General features: G+C 40.6%; 1 long non-coding RNA gene across 4 annotated transcripts in view; it reads left to right on the top strand.

Annotated features, from left to right (window-relative positions):
• LOC124245344 (uncharacterized) overlaps nt 1-11412 on the top strand; it is a 33312-nt gene extending 21900 nt beyond the window's left edge. For 3 of the 4 annotated variants that reach the window (XR_006890268.1, XR_006890265.1, XR_006890266.1), the window contains 3 exons: nt 2653-2694; nt 10499-10628; nt 10878-11412. This is a non-coding gene — a long non-coding RNA (uncharacterized LOC124245344). Of the gene's footprint in view, nt 1-1364; nt 1588-2652; nt 2695-10498; nt 10629-10877 lie in introns of all 4 variants that reach the window. The other variant, XR_006890267.1, reaches the window with a different exon arrangement.
• The last annotated feature ends 1839 nt before the right edge of the window (nt 11413-13251 follow it).

The following is a 13251-nucleotide window of genomic DNA, read 5'->3' as shown; positions in this document are numbered from 1 at the left end:
GTCCAGTCCCATAGATACTGGTACCTCAATACAATACCTCAGTTTCAAAATCTGAACTCGAATTCTGCCCCCCTTACCCTTCTCTTCTCATCTCAGTAACTGTCAGCATCATTTACTCTATCGTTCAATCCCTCAAATCTGGGTGTTATCCTTGATTCTCCTCTTCCCCTCATCTCCCACAGCTGATCAGTTATTCCTGTTGATTCTAATTCTGAGGCATATCCCAAACATGACCATCTCTCATTCTTTTAACTGCCCTGGTCTAAACCACTATCACCTTTCATCTGGATTACTTCCTTCTAAATGTTTCTATTTGTCTCCCCTTTGCCCTGTTCTCCACTCGCTACTCAGAGTGATCCTTCAAAATGTGAACTAGATTGTGTCACTCCCTGCTATTCACAACCTCCAATGGCTTCTCAACATACTTGGATTAAAAGTCAAACATTTTACTCCCCTGCTCACTCATCATGCTCTAGTCTCAGTCTCAGTGAGTGGGTCTGTTTACTCCTCATGTGATATTCCTTCTCCCAGGCCTGTTCTTCCCCTAACTCTTCAAATGCCTGGATCCTTCTCATCCTTTATGTTTACTTCCACTGTCAGCCCCTCATGCAGGTGATCTCCCACCGCCCTATCTAAGGTAGACTTACCTCTCCTCTTATCTGAAATCATGATTATTTATTTGTTTATATATTTGTTGTCACTCAACACTGCCTAGAATGTAAGTCCGTGAGAGAAGACCCTTTTCTTTCTTTCCTTTTTTTTATTGAGTTAATGATAGGTTACAATCTTGTGAAATTTCAGTTGTACATTAATGTTTGTCAGTCATGTTGTAGGTGCACCACTTCACCCTTTGTGCCCACCCCCCACCCCACCTTTCCCCTGGTATCCACTAAACTGTTCTTAGTCCATAATTTTAAATTCCTCATATGAGTGGAGTCATACACAGATTATCCTTCTCTCGCTGGCTTATTTCACTTAACATAATTCCCTCAAGGTTCATCCATGTTATTGCAAATGGAATGATTTTGTTCTGTTTTGCAGCTGAGTAGTATTCCATTGTATATATGTACCACATCTTCTTTATCCATTCGTCTGTTGATGGGCACTTAGGTTGCTTCCATGAGAAGACCCTTTTCTGTCTTATCCACAATGATATCCCCAGCACTTAGCACTTTGCCAGAATCAGAGTAGGCACTTAAGAAATACTTTTCGATGAATGTAGAACATAATAAATAGTCACTATTTGATTACTTAAAAGTGATGCACTTGTCTCTGCCCTTAAGGTTTACATTCTATTGAAGAGTTGAGTAGAAAAAGGTAAGATATACAGAAATCTTTTCTGTGCTTTCCGCTACCCAACATAGGACATGTCAGCATTCTGGACAGAAGAAACCAACAAGCAATGGAGAGGCCACATCAAGCAGCTAGAATCTCTGCAGCCCAGTGTTCTGTTTGATGGGCTTCTAGGGGCTGTTCAAAGGGAGATACCAGCAGCCTGGAAATTCCAAATGGAAGGCAATGATCATGGGCAGTTGATGCCTTCTCCAGGGTGGTGACAGTGGTGTTTTTGCCAGAGCAGCACCAACGGTATGCTTGCACTGTGCTTCTGGCTTCTTCAGAGCCTGCCTGGCTTTATGGGTCTCAAGAGATCCTGTGGAGTGTCTAATATTATTTAATAAATTTCCTTTCTGCTTAAACTCATAAGAGTAGATTCTGTAGTTTGCAACTAAGAACTCTGACCTATCTAATAGGTCGTGAAAAAGAAAAGATTGAAAATCAGAATCCTGACTTGTAACTGACTTGTAAGGTCGAATGAAAAATGTTAAAACTATACTGACATTAGTGACAGCACTTCAAAACTGAACCAACACATGTAACTATATCAAAGTGATATGTTAAGTTTGAGGCAGAGTAATTTATTTACTCATATGACTGGGGAAATTGTATATGTTTTTATGTGTCTGTAAATCACCATTTAAAAAAAGATGAGCATTTAGGGGCTGGCCCCGTGGCCAAGTGGTTAAGTTTGCGTGCTCCGCTGCAGACGACCCAGTGTTTCGTTGGTTTGAATCCTGGGCACGGACATGGCACTGCTCATAGGGCTACGCTGAGGCAGTGTCCCGCATGCCGCAACTGGAAGGGCCCACAACGGAGAATATACAACTATGTACCGGGGGGCTTTGGGGAGAAAAAGGAAAAAGATAAAATTTCAAAAAAAAAAAGATGAGCATTTGCTTTTTGAAGTTATATGCTATTATAATCCACTGTAATTTTTATTACAAGTATATCAGTTACTAAGTGAAAGAGACTTAAAATATTATAAAAAGACAAAACTAAACTGTAATGTTTAAGGTTGCAACTTGCATGATAAAACTATAAAGAAAAGCAAGGAAGGAATTACCATAAAAGTCAGCAGAGTGGTTAATTTTAGGATTGGGATGGGGTACGTGTCAGGCTTCTGAGGTAGCTGGCGAAGTTCTATTTCTTGACCTAGATGATAATAAAAAAATATTTACTTTATAATACTCTATTAAGATATGCAGTGTTCTATATGTCATATTTTGCAATTAAAAATGGTTAAAAAATAAATGTATCAATTACTCAAATGTGAATTATTTTTATGCAAATGTCCGCTGTGTGTTTTCATTTCAGGATCCCTCAAGACTTTGTTATGGATTTTGTCTCTGGGAACACGTGAGTTCTTGTATAAGTTTAAGAGAGTTAGCTTAAGATGTGTATTGTCCCTTAATAATCAAAGTCATACAAATGGAAACAAAATACCATTTTTCCCTATCAAATTGGCAGAGACTGTAAAAAAAATGTTGTTACTCAGTGTTGGTGAAAGTATGAAGATATGGGTACTTATGTGCCCTGCTGGCGGAAATGTAAATGAGCACAACCTTTCTAGAAAGCCATTTTGCAGTCTGTAACAAGGGCCTAAAAATGTTCATGCTCTTTTACCCAGTACACTCAATTCTAGGAAATTTATGTTAAGGAAATGATCAGAGATGTACAAGAAGGTACATGTGCAAGGATGCTCCTGGCAGAAGTTTTGTAATAGTGAAATCTTGGAAAGAACATCAATGTCTAACACTAGGGAAAGAGTACCATCACGAGATGAAATATTACACAGCCATCAATATGGATGGTTTTGAATATAGGCACATAGAATAATGACGATGATGGCCAACATTTATTGGTTTGCCAGGGACTACTATTTGTCAGGGACTACTAAACATCCTTACATAAATTATATAAATTCTCTCATCCTTGCAACAACACTTTAAGGTGAGGACTATGATTATTCTCATATTGTGGATAAAAAAACTGAGGTTCAGAAAGGTTATGTAACTTGCTCAAGGTCACGCTGTAAGTAAACAATAGAGCCAGGGCTTGAATCTAGGCCTCAGTACTCTGGATTTACATAAAGGCTGTTAATATTAATCTTTAAGTGATGGGATTATAGTGATTTTTATTTTCTACTTTATATTTTCCTTTATGCTCTTAATTTTATACAGTAACCGCTTATCAATTTATAATCAGAAAAAAATAGTAGCTCCTCTCAGATATTCCTGGCACATAGAGATACTCCTGGTGGAAGTGTCCAGGAATGAGGGTAGAGCCAAGGGTCTTGAGGCAGGAAATACTAAACAGTTTCCTTGGGCTTGGCTTCCCTTGCTCCATGACTAGTCCAGATTTTTCCTAAGAACACTGCCGCCTAACTACAGACTGGAAAAACAGCTGCCTTGATCTGGGTTCCTTGTTTCTGTACAAGTAGAATCTTGCTGAAGAAGGGAATGGCATATGGGCAGTGACAAAGGACAGGAACTGTCTGCTTTCTGAATTTCCTACTAAAATTCCCTACCTAAATTTCTGTGTTTCACACTGCTTGCCTCATAGCCAGGCGTTATGCAACAAGAGTTCTGCTTTGGCACCTCTTGTGTGTTTCTCTACCACCTCTGCCTCCATACCAGGGGTCAGGTGGCCGCCTTCTGGCTCGGATTGGGCAGCAACCTTGGTTAGTCCAGGAGAACTTGTGGCTCCCTGTGGGTCATCATAGCTTTGTACTGTTTCCATAAGTATATGAGCTACTCTACCTTCCACCTGATGACCAATCTTTTCCCCAAACTTGAATCTTTTGAGGGAAGATGTGGCAAGAAAATGCAGCAGACTCAGTGTGACTTCTTTTCTAGGCCTGGGAAAACTTATTCAATATTCCTGCCTTACTAAGAACAAATCAGTATATGAAAGAAAGACACTCAGGGAGTTTGTCCCAAGGTTAACTGAGAGCCCTGGAAATGAAACCTAGCTCTCCTGCTTCCTAGGCCTCTCCGTGCTGTCTATATTTAGCCAAGCTGCCCCCAGCCTTGTCCACCTTGTCTGAAAGCCAAAGTAGGCACACAGTTTGCTCATAAACATTCCTGTGCTTGCCAGCTCATGCCAGCCAGCCATTTAGATGTTGGTTTTAAAATGCGAGCCTCCCCTTGCACCCAGCTCCTAGGGCCTGCAGGGAATAAACACCAAGGGATCAACAGCCCGAGTTTTTCCCAAAGCCAAGTGACCTCAGCCGAACGCCTTAAAATGAAAGGCGTGTCTCTTACTGCTTCATCTTGGCAGGGCTCAGTGAATGACTCCCTCTCAGACCCACTGTTCTGGTCACAGTTCTTTGAGTGTGTTGACCTACTTTCTCCCCTTCAGAGAGAAGAGACCAATAAATATCTCCAGTGAGTACTCTTGCTTTCAGGAACGTTGATTCTGTCTTCTGGCCCCTAGTCCTTTCCATGCTCTGTTGTCACTCTGCTATAACCACTTCAAGCATAACTGAACCAGAATCCTGAATGTTGCTTACTGTCCCCATTTTACAGCTGTACTTTCAGAGGTCGTATGGCACACACATCACAGGGGCAGGGCAGAGCCCCTCCAGCCTTCCTTTCCCTGCTGCAGCTCCTTGTTAAGTGGCATGAGCTGGACTGAAGTTGCTTCTGCATGATAGTCTTTTGGGAATCAGCAGGGTGTCTCTGATTTTGGCCACTCTATACCGTGTGACTGACAGCATTATGGTCTCAGAGACATGCAGCTTGAGACCCCAGACTTGACTATTTAATACGTCTTTCTTGTGGGCCTCCAAGAAGAGTCTTAGGTGGCTCAACTCTTAAGTCACCTTGACAGGCAGAATCCCTCTTTGGGCAGTGTGTACAAGTAATTCTCAAATACTTACGTTGAGATTTGCTGTGGCAAATCTATCATTTTAGGCTGTCTTTACCCTTCTCAGTCTGCATGTTGTCGCCCACGTCCTCTAGTCATCAGCCAGAATCAGCTTGGAAAATTTATACTCATTTTAATGTCAGCCTGAGAAAAGTGAATTAGTGGAATAAATCTGCTGGGGTCCGGAGGTAAGATGTGGCTGGGTCATATAATGCATTCCAGAGTGCCTTTTGGATTAGTGACTGGCTTTAATAACCTGCCATGTCTGTTCTCCATGACCTTGGGTAATTGAGGGTACCTTATTTAGCTCTCCTATCCCTGGGTGCTTTGTCTCCTTTCTTCTCCACTCGTCCCTGTGTGCAGAGCAGATTATAACTTGCCTGCCTTCTAGCATCCTATTAAATTTCATTTACATTGAATAGCATGGGATTTTAAAACGGTTCCAGGTCCTTTTCACCAGCTTCAAAATCATATTGGAGTCATAGTGGCCACAAGAGGCTGCACCTCAGCAGCCAGCTGGGCCAGGGTTAGGGTGAGCTCTCCCTCTGGAGAGCTGAGCAGGCAGGAGGTGATGAAACAGGGTGTGGCTGCACACAGCAGTCAGGGATCTTTACTTCTGGGAGATCTTTCATACTTGTGGCTGTAAAGTGTCTGTTCCCCACCCAATCATCTAGGTTGGAGGCAGGATGAGAATGAATAACAACAGGACCTGTGCATTCCCAGAACTAGAGAAGGGAGGGGGCAATTGGGATGGGGCATGAGGATGAATTGCAGGCAGTGGATAGAAAGGGTGATACTGCTGAGGAGATGAATGATGGAGAGGACAATAATGAAAGTTATTACCTTAACATATGCCTCAAAGTTTCCCCGAGAGTCTGAAGAGAGAAGAGCCAGACTGGCAGACTGAAGAGAAGGGTACAGCACTTGGAAGAAGCTTGTCAAGCTTGCCCTGTCATAGAGAGCACACTCTAGCGTGGCCCTGTCCTATAAAACTTTCTGCTATGAGGGAAATATTCTTTGTCTGTGCTCGCTAATATGGTAGTCATTAGCCACATGTGGCTTTTGAGCATTTGAAATGTGGCTAGTGTGACTGAGGAACTGAGTTTTAAATTGTATTTAATTTTAATCAATTTAAATTTGCCTAGCCACATGTGTCCGATGGGGGCAGCTGAGCTCTAGAGTCACAGTTGACACAGGCACGTGGAGGCGGTCTCCTCCGTTGGTTTAAAGCACAGACTCTGCACTCAGGCAGTCCTGGCATAAATCCTGCTGTGCCTTTTACTGACTCTGCAACCTTGGACAAGTTCCCTAACCTCTTTGAGCCTGTTTTCCCATCTGTAAGATGGAGATCATAACAGTACCTACATCACAGAGGGCTGTTAAAAAGATTCAATGAGATAATCCATGTGAAACTTGTAACAAAGTGCCTGGCATCTATGGAGCTCTCAGTAAATGGTTGCTGTTATGATGCTTTGATGTGAAGATGTTATGATGTTTAGTCCTATCTTACTTTCCTGTACTTTGGCCCTAGTCACTGAACACCAGTAAATCAACCTACCTTGCTAGTGCCTAGAGGTGTGAGGATAATGACATTTGCCCTTATTGACTCCCTTGAGCTCCATAGCAAAGGATCTGTTATTTGATTTTGGAACTTTATTGTGTCTGAGCTCTGAACGAAATGAGATTTTAAAATGAAAGAAAAGATGAAATAGTCAAGGTCAGAATCATGAAAAGATCACATGCCCACATTCCCGATTTCTCATTCATTGAACAAACATTTACTGACTCTTTACTGAGAAACTAGTGATTACAAGCATAGACTCTGGAGCTAGACTACCTGGGCTTGTATCCACTACTTAGTAGCTGTGTGACCTCGGGCAAGTTTCTTAACTTCTCTGTCCCTATTTCCTTATTTGTCAGTTGGGTACAATAATAGTACCTACTTCATAGGGTTGTTGTAAAGATTAAATGAATCAATACATGTAAAGCACAGAATTGCTTGGCACTGATAAGCACTTGATAAATATTGGCTGATGTGATTACCATATGCTAGACACTATATTAGGTGCTAGAAAAACAAAGTTAAATAAGTACCATCCCTGCCCTCAGTAAGCTTATAGGCTAGTAGAGGGAGAAAGATACATGAATACCTAAGTACAATAAGGTGTTATAGACAGTAAAGATAGAAGCATGCACAAGATACTGAGGTGACATGAAGAAAGAAGAGATCAAGTTGGCTTGGTTGGAGGGCAATCTGGAAACTTTTCATAGAGCTGGAGAACACGTGGTGGGGGGCTGCATTGCAGGTACATGTTTGGAGACAGAAACAAGGATGATGAGTCCATAGAACTAAAGGCAACTGATAAATTGGTATGTCTAGGATGTAAGAGAGAAGGAGTAAGTGGAAGATAAGATTGAAAAAGTCAGCAGGAAGCAGATCCTGAAAGACCTTATAAATTAGATTTAAGAATTTGTACTTTATCTTGAACAATGAGAAACCGTAAAAGGGTTTTAAGTAGGGAAGTTACTATGATCAAGGCATTTTAGAAGGACCCCACTGGCAGCAGTCAGGGGCAAGACTGGAGGCAGAGATCCCAGTTAAGAGACTATTGTAATAATCCAGGTATGAGACCACTGGTGAGATTGATGAACTAAGGTAACTGTCATGGGGATGGAAAGGTTGGGAATGGTACTGGAGATGTAGGAAGAGATCCAATCGACTGATGAATAAGTGATAGAGAATACGGAAGGAGAACCAGTTTTGGAGAGTAAATCTATGGAGTCATTTTGGGACATGTTGATAATATGTAAGATAGTTTGATAGTGGTTCTGGAATTCATGGAAGAAAGAGGTTAGGACCGGAGATACAAATGTGGGAGACATTAGAAGTCTGCGTGAGGCACCCTTTTTTCCTCAATTCTCCACTTTCTTCTTAGGCTATCTATTCCTGAGACTTTAAATACTGTCTTTATGCTGATGAATTTCAATTTCCAAGCTTCCATCTCTAGCCCTGAGCACCTCACTGAGGTCTAGACTTCTATAACCAGCCATCTACTTAGGATCTCCAGTTGGATGACTAAAACACATCTCAAATTTAACATGTCCAAAACTCACTTCTTGAAGCACTCTCTACCCTGACTTGCTCCTCCCCTCGTCTTCTAGTCTCAGCAAATGGCACCCACCATCTGTCTAGTTATGTAAGCTAAAAACCAGGGAGTCAAACACTTTGGTTTTTCCTTCAAGTTGCTTTTGTGGGCATTCCTTCCTCTGCCCATCCCTTAGTATCTCATTTTCTCTTCAGGCTCTCCTTGAAGTGATCATTTCCCATGGCTTCAACAACCTCCATCCATATCCTGACTCATTCATTCAACAAATATTCATTGAATACCTACTAGGTACTGTGCTGAGTGCTAGAGATTCAGCAGGAACAAGGCAAATAGAGTCGTCACTCTCATGGAGCTTACATTCGAGTGGTGAGGAAGATATAATAAACTAGCAAACCAATAAATGAAACGTAATTTCAGATGACAGTAAGTTCTAGGGAGGAAAAACAAGGTGATGTGATGAGACACTAACCAGGGTTGGGGCATACTTAGTTGGGATGACCAGGGAAGGCCTCTCTGAGGAGCTGACATTGGAGCTGAGATGTGGATGACGGGAGAAAGAGCGTTTTAGGCAAGTGCAAAAACCCTCAAGAGGGAACACATTATACCTGGGAGCATAGCAGACAAGGAGAACAGGATGGGATAATATCAGAGATTTAGGCAGGGACTCTATCTTGTGGGGTCAAAGTCAAGAGCTTAGATGTTATACAAGTAATTGGAAGGTTTTGAAGCTAGAGACTGATCTGACCTGATTTACATCTTTAAAAGTTGGCTCTGGCTGCCATGTGGAGAATGCCCTCTCTAAGCAGGCAGACCGGGGAGGAGGCTGTTGCAGTGATCTAGGAGAGATGATAGTGGCTTCTATGATGGTGGAGGCCAAGGACATGGAGAGAAGCAGAGAGATATGAATATGTTTATTGGAGATAGAACTGGCGGAATTTGCCGGATGAGGGCTGGGAGATGAGGGAGAGGAAAGAATCAAGGGTACCAGCACAGTACCTGTAGGCGCTCAATGAATACTTGTTGAATGCATGAGTCAGGATATGGATGGAGGTTGTTGCAGCCATGGGAAATGTGTTGTCTCAGGATCACTTCAAGAAGAGCCTGAAAAGTAAAATGAGATTCTAAAGGGATGGGCAGAGGAAGGAATGCCCACAAAAGCAACTTGAAAGAACAACTAGAGTGGTAGGAGGAGAAACAGAAAGGAGGAGAAGCAGAAGGCTATCCCACTTCCCTCTCCCAGAGTAACCAATGCTAACAGATGGGTGCGTATCCTTCCAAATCATCTTCTATATATTTACATACATTCACAAATGTTTATATAACATACATATGTAGTTTTGATTTTTATATGCATTATTCTATCACTTACTTTAAAAAAACAGCTTTATTGAGCTATAATTCATATGCCACACAATTCACACATTTAAAGTGTACAATTCAGTGGTTTTTTAGTATATTCACAGATATGTGCGACCACCACCATAGTCAATTTTTAGAACATTTTCATCACCTCAAAAAGAAACCTTGTACCCTTTAGCTATCGCTTCCTTACCCCCAAAGCCTAAGTAACCACTAATCTTTCTGTCTCTGCAGATTTGTCTATTCTGGACTTTTATATAAATGGAAACATATAATTAAGTGGTCTTTTGTGACTGGCTTATTTCACTTAGCACAATGTTTTTGAGGTTCATCCATGTTGTAGCATGAATCAGAACCTCATTCTTTTTTGTTGCTGAATAATATTCCACTGTATGCATAGACCACATTTTGTTTATCCATTCATCAGTTGGTGGATGTTGGATTGTTTCTACTTTTTGGCTATTATGAATAATATTGTTATGAACATTAAATTACAGGTTTTTTGGTGGGCATATATTTTTATGTCTCTTGAGTATATACCTAGGAGTAGAATTGCTGGGTCATGTGGTAACTCTATGTTTGACATTTTGAGGAATGCCAGACTGTTTTCCAAAGTGGCTGCACCATTTTACATTCCCACCAGCAGCCTATGTGGGTTCCAATTTCTACACATCTTCACCAACACTTGTTAGCTTCTATCTTTTTGATTATAGCCATACTAGGGGGTATGATATCACTTGATTTTTTATTTAATATGCCTTGAATATTTTTCCATGTTGGCACATATAGATTTCTTGCACATTTAACTGCTGTGTAATATTCCACAGAGACTCTGCTTTTCAAGATGATTCTCTCTCTACCATTGTGTTGGTTCCTCCTCCTGGGCTCAGCAGCCTGGAAATAGAAACAGCAGTGGTGGCTGATTGTCTTGATCCAGACTTGGAAGTTGTGTGGCAGGTAAGGCCAAAGGATAAGGTGAAGAATGGTGTTGATGGTAATGCTGAGAGAGTCCTGGAAGTGAGTTATCAACCCTGGTGCATATCAATCCTGTGTAAGTGACAGTGACAAAGAGCTGGAGTGGATGGTATAGTATAGCGGCTGGAAGCCTCAAAGCAGGAGTTTTGCATGACAGTGGAAGGATAGTTGTTTGTTTTGTTTTGCATTTACCCATTTCCTCTGTTGAATTTTTCTTTCCCTTTTTTTTAGATTGCATCATTCACTGCTTTGCCTTCTTGGATGACTCAGAACATAATATAACCTTGTTTTGTGACTCAGAGAGGCCATTATGACCATCTGCTTTTGCCTTGGACCTCTGAGGCATGTAGGAATATGTCTTTCTCTATTAAATGGATTTCTTTGCTTTTGAAATTCTATCTCCTTCAACTTCCAGCTTTACTCTTTTTGGTGTCAGAGGCTGAGATCAGTGTATTCTAGGTTCTTCTAATGTGCAGTTGTTTGACCAAAGATTGACTCCGTGCATCTCCTGTGAAGTTCATGAGTTTTGTGATAGCAATTTTACATGCTGTTTATAGATGCTTTTTTCATCTTCTAGGTTTGTGATTATATTATGGCAGAAGTTATGAGAAATCTGATCTCCAGAGAAGTGTTGGTGCTTCTGTAATTTGTTATAAACTATTTTTGGCAAGCTAGTTCTCTAGCATTGAAGAATTTAATGAATAAGTTTGTATTCACTTTATCCACAATCATTTTTTTTATTGTGGTCATAATAGCTTATCACATAGTGAGATTTCAGTTGTACATTATTATTTGTCATATACCGTATAAGTATGCCCCTTCACCCCTTGTACCCACCCTCCACCCCTCTTCCCCCGGTAACCACTGATTTGTTCTCTTTGTCTGTAAGTTTGTTTATATTCCACATATGAGTGAAATCATATGGTGTTTGTCTTTCTCTGTCTGACTTATTTAGCTTAACATGATGCCCTCAAGGGCCATCCATGTGGTTGTGAATGGGATGATTTCGTCTTTTTTATGGCTGAGTAGTATTCCATTGTGTGTATATATATATATATATATATATATATGGATACACACACATACCACATCTTCTTTATCCAATCATCAGTCAAGGGGCACTTGGGTTGCTTCCACGTCTTGGCTATTGTGAATAATTCTGCAATGCACATAGGGGTGCATAAGTCTCTTTGAATTGTTGATTTCAAGTTCTTTGGGTAGATACCCAGTAATGAGATAGCTAGGTCATATGATATTGCCATTTTTAACTTTTTGAGAAATCTCCATACTGTTTTCCACAGTGGCTATACCAGTTTGCATTTCCACCAGCAGTGGATGAGGGATCCCTTTTCTCCACATCCTCTCCAACATTTGTTGTTTTTTGTCTTGGTGATTATAGCCATTCTGACAGGTATAAGATAATACCTAAGTGTAGTTTTGGTTTCTATTTCCCTGATGATTAGTGATGTTGAGCATCTTTTCATGTGCCTATTGGCCATCTGTATATCTTCTTTGGAAAAATGTCTGTTCATATCTTCTGCCCACTTTTTGATTGGGTTGTTTGTTTTTTTGTAGTTCATTTGTGTGAGTTCTTTATATATTATGGAGATTAACCCCTTGTTGGATATATGATTTGTAAATATTTTCTCCCAGTTGGTGGGTTGTTTTTTCATTTTGATCATGTTTTCCGTTGCCTTCCAGAAGCTCTTTAGTCTGATGAAGTCTCACTTGTTTATTTTTTCTTTTGTTTCCCTTGTCTGAGTAGACATGGTATTCAAAAAGATCCTTTTAAGTCTGATGTCAAAGAGTGTACTGCCTATATTCTCTTCCAGAAGTTTTATGGTTTCAGGTCTTACCTTCAAGTCTTTGGTCCATTTTGAGTCTATTTTTGTGCATGGGGAAAGATAATGGTCTACTTTCATTTTTTTGCATGTGGCTGTCCAATTATCCCAGCACCATTTATTGAAGAGGCTTTCCTTTCTTCATTGTATGTTCTTGGCTCCTTTGTAGAAGATTAGCTGTCCATAGATGTGTAGTTTTATTTTTGGACTTTCAATTCGGTTCCATTGATCTGTGTGTCTGTTCTTGCACCAGTACCATACTGTGTTGATTACTATAGCTTTTTAATATATTTTGAAGTCAGGAATTGCAATTCCACCAGCTTTGTTCTTGTTTCCTAGGATTGCTTTGGCTATTCGGGGTCTTTTATCCACAATCTTTTTAATGGTAGAGACCTTTGGACTTTGTCCAATACAGTAGCCACTAGCTACATGTGGCTTTTTAAATTTAAATATAAATTAATTGAGTAAAACAAATAAAAAATTCAGTTCCTTAGTAGTACTAGCCACATTTCAAGTTCTCAGTAGTCACATGTGGGTAGTGGCTACCATATTGGAGAGTGCAGATATAGAATATTTTTGTCATCACAGAAAATTCTATTGGACAGCAGTGGTCTAGACTTTGAGCCAATATCCTCTCAGGTTCTACCTTTCCAGTCTGGAGTCTCATGTCTTTAGCATGTCCTTGTGCAGCAGCCATGCTCCTACTACTTACAATACCCCCTGACGTCCCCTCCTTGATCATGTTACTTGCTCTCTGTCAGTGT

The sequence above is a fragment of the Equus quagga genome, chromosome 10, assembly GCF_021613505.1.
Source record: "Equus quagga isolate Etosha38 chromosome 10, UCLA_HA_Equagga_1.0, whole genome shotgun sequence".
Taxonomy (NCBI): domain Eukaryota; kingdom Metazoa; phylum Chordata; class Mammalia; order Perissodactyla; family Equidae; genus Equus; species Equus quagga.
This window is presented reverse-complemented; position numbering and strand designations above follow the sequence as displayed.